Here is a 19,902-nt window from a genome sequence, read left to right on the forward strand (position 1 = left end):
AGGTGCTCCGCAAGTGCAGCACAGCCCACCCCAGCCACTGGTGCGCCCGACTGTATCCGGGCGTTCACCGGAGGCCTGGGTGCCACCGCGTCCAGATCAGCATTGAGGTTGCAACCCTCAATGTTGAGACGGCGCTCTCGCGCCCTCTCGACGGAGATGCGGGCATCCTCTCCCGCGCGCCGGCGGTTGAGCTCTGCCCGCAGGTCTTCTGTTCGTGCACCCCTCACAGTAGGGGAGCACACGGACGCCGACGCACCGCCTTGACGCTGGTGGTAAGGTACCACCACGTTGCCGGGCGGAGGTCGTTGCCTAGTCCTTGCAGAACTGGGGGAGGCCTGAGCCAGGTGGAGGAGACGGTCAACGTCGTCCCGCCACTGCTTCAGGGCGTCTGGCGAAGCTGCCTCAGCCGGGGGGTTGCGAAGCAACTCCCTAGCCGCTGCCAGCGCTCCGCCGCTCGCAGCCTGTGAGGGGGCCCTTGATGGGCGCCCTGACTGCTGCCGGCGAACGGCGCGCGCCGCCGCAAACGGTGGCTGCTCCACAGGCACAGTTGCCCCTGGAGCAGGAACGCGAGAGGCATGTGGCGTGGAGGACGCCACACCCTTCGTCATCTCCACGTCGTCCACGCGAACCATGGGGACGAAGAAGAGATGAACTGCGACCAGCTAAATCTTCCCCTACCTGGCGCGCCAAATGTCGTGGTGCTGCAAACCACAACCGGGTGGCGGAAGGCACCCGCCCTAGCCCAGAGGGTGTGTACTCGGGGGTTAGCTCGTCTTAGATCGATCTCACTCAAGAACACGATGAACACAGCAAGATTTAGAATGGTTCGGGCCGCCGGAGCGTAATACCCTATGTCTACTGTGTGTTGTATTGTCTTCCCTCGAGAGTGTGAGAGTTGCGAGAGCTTGTGTCTGTCTGGAGATGATCCTGTGCTCAGCGAGCGCCTCCCTTTTATATCTCAAGGGGGCGCGTACACAGCTGTTGGGTCCCCGACAGGTGGGTCCAACATTGTAGTATAAAATAACGTACTGTTCATACATTATGGCATCGCAGGCAAAGGAGATCCCTTTCCTGGATTCCCTTGCCTGCTCCTGGAGCCCTTCGTCCATCATGTCCTGGCGCTGTCTTATCGGGACGGTGCCTGATGTAGCTAGTGGCGTCGCCCGCCACGTCGGTTAAGCGGGCGGTGTAGCTTGCGGCGTAGGCTGCATGATGGAAAAGTGCCGTGCCGTCGTATCCATTTAATGCGGCAGACGGGCTCTGCGCGGGTGCGGCACAGACGGCTGCACTGTACACCTTGGTAATACGCGGCGCACAACGGGGCCTGACAAAAGCTGTCTCGCGTACCGTGGCGGCAGAGCACGCCTTGTCCAACTGCATTAAATGCAGTGGGCGAGCGAATCTTCCAGCGGAAGGCTCGCGCTCGAGCCCGCGCTTCCGGGCCACGTGGCGGTTCCGGACCCCTACGCGGTAAAAGGGGGGTCCGGCGGGCGCAGGAGGTCCCGGACCCCTATGGGGGTCCGAGGTCCGGCTGTCAGCTCAGATCCTCCCTTGCTTGGAGGCACGTGGCGTTTCCGGACCCATTCCCAGGCGGGAAGCGGGTCCGGGGCCGCTGGCTTGGTGAGGGAAGAGCCTGGCCCGCGGGGCCTGGCTACTTCGTCCTTTCCACGCAGTTACGGATAACTACGCGGGTCCTGCCTTGCCACAGTAAGAGTGGGTATCCCTGCTACAGGATACCGACACCAAAGAAGGAACTAAGTTGAACAAGGTTTCTCTTCTCCGTCATTTAAAAGTTTGTTGATTGTTATGTGCGTGGATTTGTTGGATGGACACAACACACAACCTTATTAAAGATACATATAATATAATGTGTGGATGAAAATAATTATGGTATGGATTATGATTTAAGCTAAATTGTTGGTTAATTAATCTAAATATCTTGTTTCCTAGGTTGTTTATATAATTGTCACATATCAATCACTATTTTAAATATAAAGTGGTTATTTTTTTGAATTTTTTAAAATATGTGCATGATCTACATGCCAGAAATTTTTTGATTTTAAAACATGTGCGTGCTGCACATGGGGGACTGCTAGTGAAGCCATAAAAAATCTTTGCAAAGACTCTGTCGATCATTTTTGAGCAACGAGCAGGGATAAAGATCACTACGTGTCAAAAAGATAAAGACCGTGTCCCACAATGAACAAGCTACCAAGTACCATACCAACCACTTAACAGCTGAAAGTCCCCTTATGCTGACGGGTTAGTTCCAGGGCACACATGTCAAAGAGATTTCCTTTGAAAGTATCGGACTAATAAAGATCTTTTAGGCAGCGTATATGCGTACACGTGTTGTTGCAAGATAGTCCCTCTAATCCAAATTTAATTAAACTTAATTTTACCGCGAGTCAAGCTTGTCTAAGTTGATTGACTTTCACTACTATAAAATCTGATTAACCGAGACGTTTCAAATTTGGCTCGGAGGAGGGCATGCCGGCAGCCCGCCTCATTTAATGGTGGCCGGGACACCGAGCGGGGAACCGCCTCGGCAATAGTTTAACTGAGGCGGTCAGCTTAAGTAAACTACCTCGATTAATCCTACATTAACCGAGGCGGTTGCGCTGTAGAGATCGCCTCAGTTAAGTTTTAACCGAGGGGGTTTATCCTAACTCAACCAATCGAGATGGTTTTTTTAGAATGAACGCCTCGGTTAAGTTACCCTATATAACAACTCAGCCACCCCTCTTCTTCCCCCGGCTCCTCCTCCATTATTGTGTGTTTTGAGCTCAAAACACCAAAATTGGCCATTTTGGAGGGGGAAGGGTTTTGCCCTTGGATTTGGTGGAAGGATGCACCGCAAGAGGTTGATTTCTTATCTCTACTACTCTAATATTCTCTTCTTACCTCTATTACGATATCAAATAGATACAATTACTCTGTTCGGCTGGCTGCGGACTGCGGCTGTTGGCTGCGCTGCAGCTACTTGCAACGGTCGAGTGGCAGCATGAGGGAACCCCTCTCCTAGACTCGACGTCTACGCGTCGCGGCTGCCAGGTAGGACCAACTAACCCGTGGGGCCAACGTCCAACCTCACATCCAGGCCACATCTGGTGTGCAGCGGGTTTCTTTCTCTACTGTAGACACCGCTACCCCAGCCCGAACCGAGCTGTCGTTCGGCGTAGCAGTAGCTACAACACAACCAACTCTCGAGCAGCCAAACAGGGTGAAGATTAAAAAAATATCTCATATTTCCTCTACTAAATGTAGTTCAATGTTGTAATATTTTATATTTTTCTATAAATTTAGTAAAAAGTTGTATAAAGTTGGCTTTTTAGACAAAATTCAAAATGGCCGTGGCTGTTGCTGATTTTCTGTGAGAGAAAAGTACTGCTGGTGGCTGGTGCTGGTACTGATTTGGTGTGAAAGAAAAGTATTGCTATTGGCAACGAGCAGAACAGAGTGAATGACTTATAGTTCGAAATAGAGTTAGTATTATGTATGATATGATGGGTAATGTTCGTTTCTTATCAATCAATCCTCACGTTTGGCTTATCAATAACAAATTTCTCACGTTGGATGGTTATATGCGTGTTGTGTTAGAGTTGTGTTACTAGAATTTATCATGTCCGAGAGCCATGCAGTATATCTGGGAATATTTAGACTTAGACCTGAATCAACTAGAAAACAAACAACGAGGGGACTACTTAGGGCACGTACAACGGTCGGCGAGACCCGTAGACATGCAGTGCAAATTTGATGCAAGAAGATAAAAAATATTGTATGTCTGCACTGTTGTACTTGCCTTTGCTATTGCCTATTCATTCATTAACTTCGGAACAAATGTTGCCTGTGGATGTCCCCCGGTAGCTTGCTAGGTCGTCCTGCTTGCACGGAACAAAGACGCACGTTGTCGATCTGTTTGGAGGACCACAATGCAAACACATCGCGTCTTGATCATGACGGCCTACGGTACGTTGATTGCTTGGGTTGCTGTACAAGAATAAGAAGGCTACGTACGCATAGGAAAGGTGAAGCCAATGTTCGTTACATGCATGTACCGAGAAGCTGTCGTCAGGTATGGGTCTAAACTAGCGGAATACGAACGCTTGTCGTCCGGGCGCGCGCCGAACGATCGATCAACCTCCCGCCGTTCTATCCCCTCGCCCCCCGATGCGATAGAACTCGCCATCCAGGCACCCAGCACGTGTGTAGACGACGGCCACGCATGAGCAAGCTAAGGGACGGCGAGAGATCACGCACAGCGCGCGCGGCAGGCACAGGCCGGTCCTCCGTCGTCCTTGTCGAATCAGTGCCCTCGCGCCCCCGTGGCCTGGCCGCCGTTCACGTACGTCCTCACGTGGCTCCTCCGGCCGGGTAGTTGCATGATTGCACGGCGACGAACTACCGCGCGTTGATCTCTCGATCGAGATGGATCGATCGGCGGCGCCTGTCGAGGCCGTCCGATCGCCAAAAACGAAGACCCAAACGGCCGCTGGCGCCTTGGAAAGGCCGTTTTGATTCTAGCCCTCTGGCTCGTCTCGCCGATCCGATCCGATCCATACTCGACGTATCAGAGTACATCGACACCAATCGCGTTCTGGTTGGAGGCAGCAGGTAACTGCAACGAGCCAGCTTCTTCCTTTCCTCTGCTGCCAACCACGCTTCCCAACGGAGAGCGACCGGCGGATGGAGACGCGTCGTTCTCTAGCCTCTGCGTGCGCTAGCTGCTCGATGGAGCACATCGTCCCTATCCTTTCGCGTGGCCCAGCGCGAGACGTCAGTCCCAGGTTTGCTTCCCCGGCCCGCCGGCCGGCTGCGTGTCCTGTCCATGTCGGCAGAGCCACCAGCACCCAACGTTTCGGGGCATCAATATCAAAGTTCCGGGGCATCAAAATCAAAAGGGAGTGGAGGACGGAAAAAGAGAACATGGCGGCGATTCACTGATTCATGTCGTCGTGGCACTTCTTTTGTCCTGCGCTTTGGGGTGGTGGTGCGTCGAGAGAGACAAGAGAGGGGGCGGCAGGGGGCACACGCGTCCGGTAGCAGGTTGGGTAGGCGCCAATCTAGCTTAGCTCGTCGGTGATCGGATCGCAGCTCAATCGGGTGCTCGCGCTCTCGCCCGTTTCAGAGCTCGACGGCTCACGAGACCCTCGAGCCGGTGACGAAGCGTCGCCAAGGTCACGAATCGCCAGCGTGGAGTGGGATTATACAAATAACGAGTCGACTTTGTCAGCAACCTGAATTATTCGATGTACTGCGCAGATGCTTGTTCTTGTAAAAAAATATCAATGTTCAGCCAGGCGCTAGGCAGTATCTAGGCGGTCACCTTCCGCCTAGCGGCTAAGCGCGCCTAGGCTCGCCCAGGCGTTTTCTAGGCGTTCTCTAGGCGAGCTTGAGAACCAGAGCAGGCGAGGGAGGAGGCGAAGCCAGAGTAGAGGGAGGAGGCGGAACCAGAGCAGAGGAGGAAGGAGGAGAGGGAGGAGGCGGAACCAGAGCAGAGGAGGAAGGAGTCTAGAGCAGAGGAAGCAGGTAGGGTCACAGGCTTATCGTGGGGAGTGAGGAGCCCGAGCTCGCCGCGGCCGGGCAACGGAGCAGCTCGAGGTCCCGGCGGGCGGCGGAAGCAGATTTGGGCAACGAAGGAGCAGATCGAGGTCTCGGCGGGCGGCGGAAGCAGATCCGGGCTGGGTACTCCGCCTCCGCCTCTTCCGTCGCCGCCCGACCTCTGCACCTCCACCTCCGCCGCCGCCGGATGTCTCCGCCTCCACCTGCGCCTCTGTCGCCTGATTTCCTCTCCTCCCCAGCGCCACCCGACGTCCACACCGCCTAGGATACCGCCTACCCCTAGGCGAGGCGGAACCCCTCCGCCCAGCGACTAGGCACGCCTAGGCGGCCGCGGAACAGCACCTTGTCGAACATGGAAAAATATCCCCTCCCGCTGAAAAAATGGAGTTACGTGAACAAGCTCGTATCGTAACTACTGGAAGACGTCACGGTCAGTGGGGACAGTCTAGCTGACAGTGACACAGGACATGATCATCGCTCGAGACCGGGAGCAGTGGGTACGCTGAACTTTTCCAGAATTCAGCCGTCGACCGGTCGACAGCTAGTTGGAGCCAGTATTGATACAAAGGTTCCAACCGGTTTTGATTAAAAAACTTAAAAAAATTAAGAGCGACAAGTAGATTATATATTAATGATGAAAATCTAATTAGTAACTACTTTATATGAGTATACGAGTAGACTGAGAAATAGATTGCAACAGTCAGCATCCGAACTTACTCTTATATATCTCCGATCATAATTGGAGACAGCCATTACGGAGCGGCGTCCCCTTATCACCCGGGAATGCGGGAACCCTGAACGACGACGATAGCTGCCGAACGGGTCACCCTCCTCTGTCAGCGTCTCCCGGGCTCCGCTTACCTGTAAGAGATCTCTTATAAAAACCCCGCTCATCATTGAGCCACGGGTCGCAGAAAAATGGCAACAACTCCTCTGCTCTGCGACTCCGCCACGCGACGTCGTGATGAGAACTAGTAGTAGTCTAGCGAGCGCAGTACTATATATCTGGACAAAAACATTGCCATTGTATTAAAAAAAAGCCAGCAACCTCTCTTCTTCCATGTGTTTGTGTGGGTGGTGTGGGATCGGCGAGGCGAGGTGGAAGGAATGATTGAGAGGGATGTCCGGTACCCCATCGGAGAGGAAGACACGGAGGAGTATTGCCTGGGAGTACAATGATTGCTTTCTCTAATTCGCGTCTCATGAGAGCTGGCATTTTCCGCGGAAGGGGCGTTGGATCTTCTCTCCGTCCATGCCGAGCTGCCAATAGGACCGAATTGCGAAGTTCCTTATCATTTTTTTCTGCTCTCCTGCAGAGTTTTCTGGAACAGATTGTACGCACAATCAATTCATTTCTTAACTGCTTCACGGAGGGATCGCTGAACTGAATGAAGGGGTCAGCAATCATTCAGCAGAAGCTTTGCGTTATTGTTGCAGCTGTGTTTTTTCTTTTCATGTAAGCAAAACCTTATTGCAGGATTGCTTGTAATATGTTTATTTAGTAAAATTGGCACCCTTTATTGACATTGGTTAAGGCTTTTGTTCGGTTACACGTGGATATATTCCGGACCGTGAAAGATATGGATAATAAAAAAACTCATAATAATAGGTATAACAAGAGATAGAAATTTACTCCGGGCTGAAAACTAATTGCAATGAAATATACTCATAATAGATAGAATAAGAGATTGAGATTGATGCCACACTTCACGACTCATGGATTGACTCATGGTCTCTTATTGCACTTATCATGAGTCTATTTATTACAATTAGTTTCTGGCCCGGAATGAATTCCAATGTCTTCCTTCCGGTCATGCAGGAACTAGCATCCACCACCATGCACGTGCAACCGATGAAGAGGAAATAAGGCAAGAAAAAAACACAAAGAAGCTCACAATGCTTTGCTCCATGTATGAAAATCAGGAAATACCTTCTACTATCGTCCCAAGGTTACGAAGGACCTGTAGGAGAAAAAAAGGAAGCTCAAAGGCTTTCTGATCAATTGAAGAGAGGATCTGTCCTCAAAAAAAAAAAATTAAGAGAGGATCATGACGCGTGGTTGGTATAGATTAAAGAAAGGTATCGGCCCACTTATACCAACCAATCGGCACAGCAGTAGATCACATTCACTCACGTAGGGGCAGGGCGCGTCCAAACTCTCCCCTTTAGCCGAGTTCAAGGCGACAGCAACAGCCCTCGACGCCTCGCGGCCTGAAGTTCCGAACCGAGAGAAAAACACGGCCAGAATTCCTCATTCTCGGCGGGGCACCCGTACACTACCACCACCATCGACTAGTCCAATGTTTTAACTGGGAACTCCTCGTTGTCTGCTCAGGCAACCTTAACCAGGCCCAACTCCCCTAGGGTTTCCTAGGGTCAACACCTCCTCTGGTGGCGCCCCCGTCAGAGTCCACCAAATTCCTTTGCCTTGATCCGATCAAACCTTTGATCGTGGTTCTAGTTCCGTTGTGCGTCCACGCACAACGTCTCTTTCTCCCAACTCTGTGCGCTACGCATGGCAGGTCCTCCGGGAGTTGATGCATCGGCAGATGCAAATGGTAGTAGGGGGAAAGAGCGGAACATTGAAGATCGACTGGAAGGACTGAAATTGACAGGGGAAGAAGCGGAAGATCTGGATTTTGCAGGGGAATTCGATGATCTTGTTAAGGATGTTCGCTGGCTAGCCTTGATTAGGGTTCATACATCAGAGTTTTAGCTATTCGGCGCTGTTTAATGCCATGCACAATGCATGGACGGTGGCTAAGGAAGTTAATTTCAAGATCAAGGGAGATAATCTGTTCCTAGTGCATTTTCACTGCCTGGGGGATTGGACGAGGGTGATGGATGGAGGTCCATGGATTTTTCTTGGCGCCCCGGTTGTTATTGAGGAGTATGATGGGTTTTCTAATATTCATGAGTACAAATTGATGAAGATTTCTGCATGGGTGCGAATCTATGGTCTGCCAGACGGGTTGATGAAGAAAAAGGAGTTAGCGGAGAAAGTTGCAAGGAAGGTGGGAGAACCACCCTTCACGGTGATTGTGACAGAAGGAATGATTAACCCGATGCCTTATCTCAGGGCTCGAGTTCATCTCGATTTGGCAAAAGCTTTGGTTCGGTTTGTACCAATTACAATTAAGGAGGCAAAGAGATACCCGTTCCAGTATGAGAAGTTACCGGTCTTTTGTGATTTCTGCGGCATGATGGGACATGAAGTCACCGAGTGTGGCGATGGCATCCACAAACCGGAGGAATGTGAGTGGGGAGATTGGTTGATGGTCAAATTTCCTACGGCGACAGCAAGTCGGGCACCTACAGGCCGTGGCGGTCACAGAGGAGGAATGAGTGGGCGGGGAAGAGGCAGGGGAGATAAGGACAATATGGATTTTGAATTTGGAACAAATGATCTGGAGGAAAGAGGAAAGGTGGCAGGGATGGTGAATATGCTAGAAGATGGGCAATTTAATCCTGCTTCTAGTCTTGAGAAGTTTCAAGAGAAGAAGAGGCTCAAAACTGGGGATAGAGGGGATAATCAAATCAAAGACTTGGCAACATCGGCGTCCTCCTTCGAGGAGGGTCGCCGGGCCCAATGAGGATCCTAGCTTGGAACTGCCGCGGGCTCGCAAGTGCTCGGGCAATTCGCGCGCTTCTGGATGTCCAGAAGCTTGTAAAACCGGATGTGGCTTTTCTGTCTGAGTCACATCTCGGGAGAGTTAAGGTAGAAAAGTTGAGGAGGCGTGTGGGCTTTGACCATCTGTTGATTCATGAAAGTGTGGGCAGGAGTGGAGGACTCTTGATGATGTGGAAGAAGGAGGTTAATATCCAAGTCAATGATATATCCAAATATTTCATCGACGTCTCGGCGCACGGTGAAACTATTTGGAGGTTGACATGGATTTATGGGGAACCAAGTTGGGAGCATAAGGAGGCGACATGGGAGGTATTACCGACCCTTCATGGTATCATGACTATGCCATGGTTGGTGCTTGGCGATTTCAATGAGATTCTTTATAATCACGAGAAGGACGGGGGACACCCAAGGACACAAGGCCAACTGCAGGCTTTTCATGATGCGTTGTCGGCATGTCAACTCTCTGACTTGGGGTTTGAAGGGGATAAATTCACTTGGCAAAGGGGTAAAATTCGTGAAAGGCTGGATAGAGGAGTGGTGAATGTGCAATGGAGGCAACTTTTTCCAAATGCATCTCTCACAAATAGTGAGATGACAAAATCAGATCATAGGCCGATAGTGGTGGAAACGGAGGAGGTTATGACAACACAGGAGAGGGGCAACACGAGAAGGTTTGAGGCAAGGTGGTTAAAAGAAGGAACGGTGTAGAAGATTGTTGCAAATGCTTGGACAAGAGCGGCTATGCATGGGGCGGGTCCCACTTTCATGCAAAAAATGAATGAAGTGCATGCTGGACTACATACGTGGGACAGGGAGGAGTTAAAGGCGCCAGCTCGAAAATTGAAAAAGCTAAAGCGGGAGCTAGAGCGATGTCGAAGGGGGCCGATGACGGATGAAAATTTGGCAGAACAAAAGGAGCTTTGTCGTTGTCCTGACCCGGCGGTCCGGACCCAACCAATGATGATGCTGCGTGTTCCTCGTCCCAGATGTTGATGCAAGAGGCAACACAGTAATGCACGGATTTATCCTGGTTCCGGCCATGGGGTCGTACGTCCAGGAAAGAGGTGTGCGAGAGCACTATACTGTCTTGCACCGGGGGTGCCTGTAGTAGGGGGTACAAGCGAGGCGAGAGAGGGAGGGAAGCTCCCAAGTCTCTGCTAGAGGAGGAGTTGATTGAGGCCAGTGCCAATATCGGGGCTCAGAAGAGCGTATGTGCTCTGTGAGTAGTGCTGAGCGTTGTGTTCTTCCGAAAATGGGCCGACCCCCCTTAAGGGAAAGCCCGCCTCCTCCTTTTATAGACACAAGGAGGGACAATGTACATGCACAGGGGATCATGGAAGTCGTCATCTTTTCTCCGAATCGCGGGGGTGCAGTGGTCGAGCACTGCAGGAAGTACACTGTGGGGTATGGCGCCTGGCGTGGTAGTCGTCCTGGCGGGGGTGCAGTGGTCGTCTTGCAGGGATCGCGCCGGCGTCCTGGCGGCTCCATCGCGGGGCGCGGTCGTTGCTGTGGGAGGTACTGTCCTCCAGGCGTGGCGTGGCAGTGTTCCGAGGGTCCTACATGCCATGATCTTGTCCTGGTCAAGGCCGGAGCCGCTTCAGAGGGTCGTGCCCATGCCGTTCGAGGGCTCTGCGGAAGGGAAAGTACGAAGGAGGTATGGGGAGTCGGCAGCATAGTAGCTGGAGCTGTGCCGAGCACGTCTTGCACTGCATCGCAGGTTCCCACAGTGTCGTCACAGAGTCCGGAATGGCGGAGCAGTGACCAGAGTTGGCGGACGGGACTCCGGTCACAGCCACTGTGGGGAATGGCGGCCTGGTACCGTCAGACCCGGGCACTGTGGGGGAGTGGTTGGCATTAATGCCTCTGTACGGCGGGCGGGTGAGCGGAAGGGCCGTTTGTCCTTTCCGTTGTGGGGTGGCCTCGAGCGAGGCGGAGATGATTCGCCCCTCCGAGGGTAGGCTCGCTACCCTTGAGCGAGCGGAGATGATTCGCCCCTCCGAGGGTAGGCTCGCTACCCTCGAGCGAGGCGGAGGCATGGGGCGCGATCGAGGGCTTCGGCGGGGAGCCCTCGAGCGAGGCAGTGATCACCCCGCGGGTCCGAGGGGGGGTGCGAATGGGCCGCACTGCGTACGTGGGCCACGTGTTGGGCTTCTTTGAGTCCTTTCCTTTCTTCTAGATTGGAAGGAGGTTGCAGACCTTCGTGGGCCCGGTTGCCCAGCATGTGTTTGCGTTTTTGGGTGATTTTAGTCCCATGATTAGGGTGCCCCTAATCATGGTACCCGACAGTAGCCCCCGAGCCTTTAGTCGAGTCAGGGGATTCGGCCAAAGGGTATTTCGGCGATTTTACCCCTTGATGTGACCGATCGGCGTCGCGTTCCCGATGGGCGCGTCCAGGTGCTTGCCTGGTGGACGTGACAACTCGTCGGTCGGGGTAGGGCGCCTGCAGAAAAAGTACTCTGAGGCGCGCGCCCCTTTTTTATTCGTTCCGGGGATGAGACGCGTCAGCGTGCTGAGCAGGCCAGGGCCATGATGGCGCCTACTAATCTGCAGCAGGTGCCATTGCCGCACTGTCCCGCATCCAGGGTCTCATCCCTGCTTTTCCTGGTTGCCTTGCGGCGCGCCGTTCGAGGGCAGTCGGCCAGCACCGATGCTGCGCAGCTCAGTGTCCAGGGGCTCGGCTTTGCCCTGTCTAGTCACATCTCGGCATGGTAACCGAGGGCATCTTTCACTCGTGGGGTGCCGCATCGTCACGGGCGGTCCAAGCCTTCCTCCTGCGACAGGCTTAAGGTTTGGCACTTACTTCTAGCATTCCCTAAGTCTAGTAATATTTCCCTTTGCCTTTCACGGTCGTCCCCCGGACGGGGTGGCCTGGCTTCTTTAGGCTTTGATGCTAGAAGAATGCTTGCGAGTGACGGGGGAAAGCTGGAGAGGGCGTGCTCTCCATCCCTCGGCTTTAGTGGGATTAGTAGAAGAACATTGGGCCTGTGGGGCCCTGCCTCTGCGATGTCCCTCAGCCTGAAGGGGCATTGAGACGCCTGACCATGGCGTCGGCGCTAGGTTTGGTGGCCATTCTTCGCATCGTCCCCTTTGGCGACAATGTCGCTCTTGGGGAGGTGGTGCAGAGGGTGCTGTCCGCCAGCTTGACCCCCCACAAGGTCTTCGGTGGAGGATACGCTAGAAGAAAGCTTGCGAGGAGGGCATCCCGCCGGACCCATGCGGTCTGGGGGCTGCTCCTCGTAATCTCGAGCAGCCTTGTCATGATGTCGGCCAAGGACTCGGTGTTCTTCTTTGGCGCTCGCTCCTCCCCAAGACAGGGAAAATTGCCACGCATGCGGCAATGTGTTTGTACTTTTCGACGACTTCGAGCCAGTAACCCTTTGTAATCTTTGTTTGTAAAGAGCAATGAAGTCTCCTTCTCCTTCGCGGAGAGGACAACCGAGGGTGTAAGGGTGAGCATCAGCCCTGCCGAGGATTTTGGTCCTCGAATGTGCGAAGTTTCCTCCATGGGGGCGCGTCAGCGCACCCGCGGGTGTAGCCCCCGAGACCTTGGAGGAGTGTTTGCACTCGTCCAAGGGCTATAAACGTCGCCCTGTTTGGTTGCTTTACTGAGGTGGCCGTCCAACGTCTTTTTCAGCCGGCATCGGCGTTCCTTTCAGCTGCCTCGGCGTTTTTCGTGCTAGCGCAGCGACTCGGGGTCCTACTGAACCATCTGGCAGGCACGTGTTAAGAGTGGGGGTTTTGGTTAAACACGTGGAACTTTGTAATCGACGGTTGTCGACCCATTCGAGGGTGCGGCCTGAGCCGCGGTGTGCGAGGAGCCCCCGAGCCCTGGCCTGCGTGAAGGGGTTCAGGGGAGCCTCGACTTTTATTACGACCCTCGTTGCCCTTCCGCAGGGAGGAGGGGCGAAGCACACCATGCTACCCATGCCAGGGCCGCGAGCTATAGCTGCATCAGTGAGCTGTTATCGGGTAGTTCAAGTGGACGTCCGTGCCCCGTTCGATAAGGGTCAGCTCGTGGTCTGTGGAGACGTCACATAAAGTGCTCGCGAAGATTCTCTAGGCGGGGCTCGGACCCGTTCGATAGGGTCCGAGGGTTTGATGCTCTCCCTCGATGGGACCCCCCTGCTAGGCACCCTCGACTGGCCTTGAACACTGCATAGGATGTCTCGAACTCCGCGTTCGAGGGTAGCTTGTACGGCACATCCATGCAGTCCCTGACTCTGGCGAACTGGGGCACCTGTCGAACCCTCGATGGGTTAGGCTTCGAACCCCTGATCAGTAAGGCCTCGGAATAAGGTTCCTTCGAGGGTGAAGAGGCCCCGAAAGGAATATAACGTCACGGTTCGCAAACGGCGCGGAGTCGCAGGTCGTGCGCGCGGGTCTTTCGCTGGTCGTGGGCGACGTGGCCCAGTATGTGCGGTGCAGTGCGGGCACACCTTTTCTGGCGGCTGCCTCGGGTAGGCGAAGAGGCGTGGGTGGCGGCTGATGGATGGAACAGTGCTACAGTCGCACCGCGCCCGTCGATTACCGCGCCGTAATTATTGCCAAGTGCGCGCGTGGGGGACTCCACGGTCATGGGGCCCAGCCGTCAGCGATAGCAAAATCTACCGCATTCAATGAGGTGGATTCGGGCAGTGGCGGCAAATCCGCCCGTCTTGATGGATAAAAGCGGGGAAGGGGGAATTGTTTGGGCTCACCTGGCCACTTTGCCTTCGTCTGCCTTGCCTTCTCCGCCTCCCCTGCATCCTAAGTCCATAGCCGAGAGCGAGAGGAGGAAGAAGGAGAGAGCGAGAGCGCACCTTAGCCACCGTAGAGCAGGTCGAAGCGATGTCGGATGTCCAGGAGCCGTTGCCGTGGGGAAGTCCACCGCCACCGCGGCGGTATTGGAGCAACTGGCCGCAGATAGGCTGCTTCCGATTAACCACGACTCGAAGCGGCCGGCGTGGATTCCCCTACAGCCGGAGGAGACCGAACCGAATCCCCCCGAGGGCTACGTCGTGAGCCTCATGCGACTCCATGAGCGGAGATTCGGCGTCCCCGTCGGCAGATTCATGCGGACGCTGTGCGAGTACTACGGGGTGGAGCTTCACAACTTCGGCCCCAACTCCATCTCGCAGGCGGCGGTCTTCGTCGCTATCTGCGAGGGGTATCTGGGGATCGAAACGCACTGGGATATGTGGATCCACTTGTTCCGCGGCGAGCTCTTCATCGAGAACGTGTGGGGCCAGCCGAAGAGGTTCGCTCGCGCCGGCGGTCTGATACTTCACTTGCGCCCATCCCGGAGGAATTTGTACATCCCCAACAGGATGATGACGAACAATGCCGGGTGGACCCGAGGGTGGTTTTACCTGCGCAACTTCGGCAACCGGCTCCCGGCGTGCACCAACAAGGTGCTCCGGGAGAGGCCGGAAAAGTGGGACTGGGGGGTATCGCCCCCACCGCATCAGGCCAGGCTCGAGGTGCTCACCGATGCGTTGCGGCATCTGGCGAGGAGGGGGTTGACGGCGGCGACCGTCATCGCGAACTTTCACCGGCAGAGGGTGATTCCTCTCACGGAGAGGAGCCTGCCGATTTTCGACCTCACCCCCGAGGCCCCGGCCTCAGGCTCGAGGACATCGATCGTGCTGCTGCCCCATGATGTCACTGCACGGAGGGCGAGGAACACGGTGGCGGAGTTCCCTGACAACCCGGACGATCTCTGGGAGATCAAGATACGCCCAGAGACGGGGTACCTTTCTGTGGTAAGTTCCAGTTTCAATTCGTTGCCGATTTGTGCTTCTCCTCTCCCCACTCCCTGATTCTAACTTGGTTGCATTTCGCAGGGGGTGAGCCATAGGGGCTACACTTCGAGGCCTCCGGTCCCGGAGGAACGCGAAGTCAACCGCCTGCACGCAGAGGCGGTGAAGAAGTAGAAGGACACGGCGGAGGCGGCCACCGCCAGGAAGAGGAAGAGGAAGGAAAAGCACGATAAGGCATGCAAAATTGCGCATGCGGAGGTAAAGTCGCGGCCCGCCACGCCCGAGTCCACCGAGGAGGAGGAGGGCTCCTCAGATGCCGAGATCAACTTCTCGGATGATGACGAGGCGGCGACTGGCGCGAGTTCCCCGCCGGTCTATCGAGGGGCTGGCAACGAGGATGTGCCCGTGACTCTGGGTGAGGCAAGGCTCACGTCGGGGTCGTTGGTGGATCCGCCCCTCGTAGGGGTGAGCCAGAGGCCGCCCACGCCAGCGGCGGGACGAAGGCGCCCACGCCGGCGGTGGGCGGGAGATCGTCTACGCCCGTGACAGGGCAGAGGTCGTCTCTACCGGCGACGGGTAGGAGAACACCCGCGCCCGCGGTGTCGATGGGTGGCGACGGGTCCGCGGCGAGTGCGGAGACGCTCGTGCAGACGGCTTCGAGGCTCTAGGCCGATCCGAGGACGACGCCCTCGGGTCTGTCGTCGAGAGGTGTCAGTGTGCCGCGGGCCCAAAGGAGCGGCTCGGGCAAGCGCAGCATGAGCGCTCGGTCAGGGTAAGTGATTTTGATTTTATTCTTCGTATTCGTTTAATCGATCCCCCAATCCTGCTGACTTCAGCGCTTCTTCCCCTGATTACCAGCTCCGGGGCCATCGCCAGGGATGCAGCCCCGCTTGCGCTAACCAAGGCCCTCAAGACCGGGGCGCGCGCGACGCCGCACACGGCACCACAGCCCCTTCCCGTCGTGGACATTGTGGCGGAGGCCGCGAAACTCCAGGAGGCGATGGCTCAAGGGGCCCAGAAGGCCCAATAGGCTCGAGCGCCGGAGAGCAGGGGCGACGTCGGCCAGGGCAGCGCTGTAATGGCCGCTCGGGCTGACACCGAGGGGGAGGTCGACCAGGGCGACGCAAATGACGCCACCCAGCCGGACGTCGAAGTCGAGGCCGGTCGGGGCGACATGGATAGCGCCGCCCGGCCGGTCGCAGGAGAAGGAGAAACTGGTGGGGGCACGCAGGAACGCCCCGCCAGCCAAATAGGGGTGGAGACCCTCGTCCTCGAGCCCCTGATGGCTGGGGTCGAGGGCGTCGCGGAGGAGGAGTCAGCACCAAGGGCGCCGGCAGTGGAGGAAACCGGCGCCCCGGAGCCTGCGGAGGCCCGGGACGACGGTGCGGTTACAGCGGTGACGGCGCAAACAGCGCCGGAGAACGTGGTGCCGATGGTGCAGCTGCCGGAGAGCAGCGAGGAGTACGGGGACTCGAGGGACATCGACCCTGCTGCTGCGGCCAGCACCGCCGAACGGATTGCCGAGTTCACGTCGGCCTTCGAGGAGGTACTCAACGCGGGGACGTCCGAGGGGCCCCGTCACGGGGCGATCATCCAGTCCGGGGTCCCCTTGGAGTTTCTCCACACCGAGCAGGAGGAGGAAGCCGTCTGGAAGGCGCAGTTCGAGGCCGCTCTCAGATTCTGGGCCACCTCGACCGCGCCTTGGAGATCCATAGAACGACGGATTTCCAGATCAGCCAGGTAGGTCGCTCCCTCCCCGGAATCGTTTGTATTTGGCCTTGATTTTGTGCGTTTCATTCACGCTGTTCTACTTGCAGCGGCTGAGGGACATTTCGCGTAGAAAGAGCGCCGAGCTGACCTGGTTGTACTCCCAAATGTGCTGGCTTGGGCAGCACAACGCCGATTTGGTGCTCCGGAATATCGACGCCAACACCCAGTTGACCAGTCTGGGAGTGTGCCAGTGCATGCTAGAGGAGGAGCTGGCTCGGACTGTCAGCGAGCGCGACGCCCAGAGGGCCACGGCGGAGCAAAAAGCCCAAGAAGCCGAGGCGCAGACTGCCGAGATGTGGCGAGCTAGGACGGCGCTTGAGCTGAAGGAGGCCGAGCTCCAGCGTAAGGAGGCCGAGGTCCAGCGCGAGAAGGAGACCGTCGCTACGCTGACTGGGACCCTTGAGGAGAAGAGCAAAGCCCTCGAGGAGAAGGAAACGGCAGTGCGTAACGCCGAGACCGCCCTCAAGGAGAAGGAGGGCTCCCTGTCCGCGCACCAGGACGCCGCACGGACCCAGCAGGAGGAGGCGCAAAGGTCAATCGCGGGTAAGTACTCAAGATTTTGCTATTGTTTTGATTCTAATTTATCGTAGCTTATCTTGGTTCCTCTGATCAGAGCTGAGGTAGAAAGTGGTGGACGAGACTGCGGCGAAGGAGGCGGTCAACACCGCGCTCATGGCGGCGCAGGCTGAATATACTGACCTGGAGCGGACCGCTGTGAGCATGTGCCAGGAGCTCGAGGGGGAGGGCGCCGTGTCCGGTAGCTCGGTGATCAGCCGCCTGCGAGCGCTAGGTGGTCGGATCGCCGAGCATGCGAAGATCACCTTCCGCCTTGGTGTCCTGCGGACCCTCGCCGTGGCCTCAACGCACTACATCATGGACCTCCAGAGAGTGTCGTTGGGGTATGTAGTCCCCAACAACGCCAGCCTGGACACTGCGTCGGCCATCATGGACGATGCCGACGCCACCGTCCTGGCCGCAAAGCTGGAAGCCGACATCCCCCCCATAGCCGAATTTGATGCTGTAGAAGACCCACAAGGGGGGGTGGTAACCTGTAGGTAGTCTGGGCCTCGGAGCCCATGTAATAAGTTAGTACTTTATCGTAATAGTACTTGTGGATGTAAGAAATTGGTAATTGTAAATCGGCAGTGTGGCCCATCGAGGCCTTATGCGTTCCAGCCCTCGTTTTCTTTACTCTATTTTCGTGTTCTCGTGTGTGACTTTGGTAAACTTCTGCGATGAATTTCGCGTTCATAAGCGACTCAGGCGTGGGGTGGTGAGGGGGGTGCCGTATCCCGGAGGCGTAGGCGGCCCCACGGCTCGGCCGGCCCCATACCGTAGTTGCTTATGCCTCGCATCCATTTTTCCCAAGTATACGAGAAACTTAGATACGGAAATTTTTCGAAAAAACATTGGCGATTTTTTGGGGATGTTTGGGGGTTCCCCCGTAGTAGCCCCCGAGGGAGGCTTGGCTTTTCCGAGGGTAAAGCCAAGCGTACCTCAGTGTTCGTGTGCCTCCGAGCCCCCGAGGGTCCGGAAAGTTCCCAAAAAATAAGTAAGGCATACTCCTTTATTGTTTCGGGAAATCGTAAATGCGAGTACAAACGATGTACGAATAGCTTGGAACTCTAAGGATAGAAGCGACGTAGCTGCTATATGTTCCAAGCATTGGTGAGGACTTCGCTGTTTTCGTTCGCCAGCTTGTACATGCCGGGCTTGAGCACCTCGACGATGACGTATGGACCTTCCCACGACGGCCCCTGTTGTCCTGTCAAAGCCTGAGCACCAAGTCCCCTTTGTTGAGGTCTCGGCGCCGGACTCTCTGCGCTTGATATCTTCGCAGGGACTGCTGATAACGCGCAGAGTGTAGGAGTGCCACGTCTCGAGCCTCGTCCAGTTGATCCATCGAGTCCTCGCGGACTTGCTGGTTCTGCTGTTCTTGGTAGGCCTTGAGCCTCGGTGACCCGTACTCCAGGTCCATGGGGAGCATGGCCTCGGCGCCATAGACGAGGAAGAACGGGGTAAAGCCCGTGGCTCTGCTTGGGGTCGTCCTCAGGCTCCAAATAACCGTGGGTAGCTCTGTGAGCCACCTCCGGCCAAACTTGTTCAACTTGTTGAAGATCCTTGGCTTCAGTCCTTGGAGGATCATGCCATTGGCACGCTCCACTTGCCCATTCGTTTGCGGGTGCGCCACAGCCGACCAGTCCACGCGTATGTTGTAGCTGTCGCAGAATGCCAAGAATTTCTTGCCTGTGAACTGGGTGCCGTTATTGGTGATGATCGAGTTCGGGACCCCGAACCTGAAGACAATGTCAGTAAAGAACAGTACAGCTTGCTCGGATCTAATCTTGCCGATGGGTCGAGCCTCGATCCACTTGGAGAATTTGTCGATTGCCACCAGCAAGTGGGTGTAGCCCCCGGGCGCCTTCTGCAGTGGGCGAACGAGGTCCAATCCCCACACGGCGAACGACCACGTGATGGGGATTGTCTGCAGAGCGTGGGCCGGGAGGTGCGTCTTCCGAGCGTAGAACTGACAACCCTCGCAGGTCCGCACGACGTCGGTGGCATCGGCGACCGCGGTGGGCCAGTAGAAGCCTTGTCGAAACGTGTTACCCACGAGGGTGCGCGGCACGGCGTGGTAGCCGCAGATGCCAGCGTGGATGTCACGGATCAGCTTCTTGCCCTCGGGGATGGGGATGCATCGCTACAAAACGCCCGAGGGACTGTGTCTGTACAACTCATCGTTGATTAGGACAAAGGACTTGGCCCGCCTAGCGAGGCGCCACGCCTGAGCGCGGTCCGAGGGTAGAATCCCTCGAATCATGCAGTTGAGGTACTGGGTGCGCCAGTCTCGCGAAGTCGGGGCTTTGTCGATCTCCATTGCTTCGACCTCGCCCATGGAAGAGGTCTCGAAGTCACTATCCATGGGCTCCCCCTCGTCCGCCGAGGGGTTCCCGCTGGGGGCCCGGTGCTCGAGGGGCCTGGTTCCGCCGGATCCTTGAAGTCGACGGAGGGCTTGGTGATGTCGCGAGCAAAGACGTTCGGGGGACGGTGGTCTGCCCTGACGCGATCTTGGCTAGTTCATCGGCATCCTCGTTGTACTTGCGCGGGACGTGGTTGAGTTCTAGGCTGTCGAACTTGTCTTCGAGGTGGCGCACTGTGTTGCAGTATGCCTCCATCTTCGGGTCGTGACAGCTAGACTCC

Source organism: Panicum virgatum, chromosome 7K (genome assembly GCF_016808335.1).
Source record: "Panicum virgatum strain AP13 chromosome 7K, P.virgatum_v5, whole genome shotgun sequence".
Classification (NCBI taxonomy): domain Eukaryota; kingdom Viridiplantae; phylum Streptophyta; class Magnoliopsida; order Poales; family Poaceae; genus Panicum; species Panicum virgatum.